Raw genomic sequence first — 2543 nt, forward strand, 5'->3', positions numbered from 1 at the left:
TACCCATATTGTGTTGGTCACGTTGCATTGAATCAGTTATAGGGATCCAAAATATAGAGGAATGCTTCCAGCCATCCAGAGCAAATTGACATGTTGTTTAAACAGCACGGAGTTCCCACCCCGTCTGCAGTGTTACTGTGCAGAGAACATTGTGCATGATTTGTTTCACCTTAGGGCAGGGCGAGGGAAACGGATCTGTGAGGCGTGACATGTCCTGTGTGGATCTAAACAAGACTGGACAGGTTGCAGAGTGATCTTTCAGCAGAAAACATGCCAGCAAGAGTTCCACGGGGCAAGAAGGTCGTCTAGGCACAAGACGGAAGTCCCTGTTTTATAACGGGAGCACGTGATTTAATCAGGTGTCCTCAAATCCAAAGCAATACTGATCCCTTCATTTGTAAGAGAGGACCGGGAAGCCATTTGATGCAAGGCCCACATGGGAGGAAATAGCTTCTAAAATCATGTTTGATGCTCTCATAGAGCACCCGTCTCTCGCATGCAGTGCAGGCAGCCATTTTCTAGGAACCATTAACATTGGCCCCGCCCACAAAATGGCTGCCCCCTTTCCCCCAGGATATGGGGACACGTTGAGGTTCCTTCCCAACCATAAGCATTATGGGGACACGTTGAGGTTCCTTCCCAACTATAAGCATGTCTTTGTAAATAATGTATATGAGAGGAGAATTTAAATTATTCTCGTTTGTAAACATTTGAAATCCTTTATTTGTTTATTATGAGGGGATTTTATTTTTTTTATTTTTTTTTCAATTTTCTTTTTTAAACGGTAGGTGGGCATTTTCTTTACTAAAGTTCTGGCTTGATGGTTTCACAGTAGAACTAGGGAGGAATGCATTTTGTAATACAGACCTTCTCATGTAAAATTCTTTGATAACCTTACGTTTAGGCACCAACGTCTGGTAGATATTCATTTAATTTGTCGTTTTTTGTTTTTTAAATGATTATTTTGAGTCTTATTGCGTATTTCTGTTTTGTATTTATTTCAGAAAGAAAATATATTGTTCTTAGAAAATAAATCCGTCTATCTGGAATCAATGATGTTTTAGATTTTGATATATGAATGTGCAGGCCAGCTGTATTTTTTACCTGTATATTAAATATACAAAAAAATGTTCTGTTTCAAGTACAGGAATGTAGCCTTTATACGAAGATGTTCATATTCAATCTGATTAGGCATTGATGGTTGCATTTTGGAATATTTCCATCCCGCTTGTTGCCCTGGGGAGGGAGATAAGTGCCCTCTTTATATTAAAGATTTGTTTAACATAAGGAAAACCAATGTTTTTCTCCTAGCAATAATTTTGAGGAATGGTTTACTTACGTTTAAACACTACACACGATGGAGCCAGCCAGCCGTGGTCATTGGCTCAACCTGCGTGGGAATGTAGCCTGACCGTTCGCTAGGAAACATCCCTGAGGCACGAGGTTAGTTGTTACTCATGCCTCAGTTGTCACTAGCTCGTAATGGCATAAGATAGGCTGAATATTGGTCTAGCACATAAGATAGCTTCCTCCATTGTGTGTAGATGTTGGGTATATTTTAACCCTTGAAAACTAATTTCACCGTTAAGTTGACCTTCAAGCCTACCGATAATGGTTAATGCCAAGGATACGTCCTATGTAAGTGCTGGCATGCATTCTGGATACAGTACTTTTGACTGAACTCATCTGCATAAATATGTTGCAGGAAAATCAAACAGAACAATAAGTGCTTGCTACCATTTTTTTTCGTAGTAGTTGATTTGCAGCTTTTGTAAACCTTTCTTAATTAGTCTACAGGCCATATTTTGTTTCATTTAATTAAAATGTGAGTGCAGCATTGTCTAGTTCACATTGTACTCGCAAATTCTAGTTGGCTGATAAAAGTATTTGGTGTACACATATCTTGTGGCCAATGTGATTTAAACTCCTATGCCTGCTATATTTTAAGTCTGACACCAGGGGGAGTAGTTCAGTGTGCAACAGCACCAAAGGATATTAATACATGGTTAGAACCATGCATAAAACATGGTGGCTCAGTGGTTAGCACTTCTGCCTCACAGCACAGGGGTCATGAATTTGATTCCCGACCGTGGCCTTATCTGTGTGGAGTTTGTATGTTCTCCTCGTGTTTGTGTGGGTTTCCTCCGGGTGCTCCGGTTTCTTCCCGCACTCCGTAAACATACTAGTAGGTCAATTGGCTGCTATTAAATTGCCCATTGTGTGTGTGTGTGTGTGTGTGTGTGTGTGTGTGTGTGTGTTACATCCCTCCTATCCGTGTTTTTACATATCAAGGTATAATGAACAAATCTAGCTTTCTTCTGCCTCCACAATTGCTATCATTCCAAAACCCGATAAACACCGTAACCTCTGTTCCAACTTCTGACCCATCTCATTTCTCCATACAGACATCTGCTTTCTGTATAAATCTTGGCGAACTGAATGGATGGGGTTTTGATCTCATTGACCCCGGATCAGGTGGGTTCATTCCCAATGGGCAGGTCTCTGGCACTATCCCCAGAGTGACTGACCTAATACATCACATA

This window comes from Mixophyes fleayi, chromosome 8 (genome assembly GCF_038048845.1).
Source record: "Mixophyes fleayi isolate aMixFle1 chromosome 8, aMixFle1.hap1, whole genome shotgun sequence".
Classification (NCBI taxonomy): Eukaryota; Metazoa; Chordata; class Amphibia; order Anura; family Limnodynastidae; genus Mixophyes; species Mixophyes fleayi.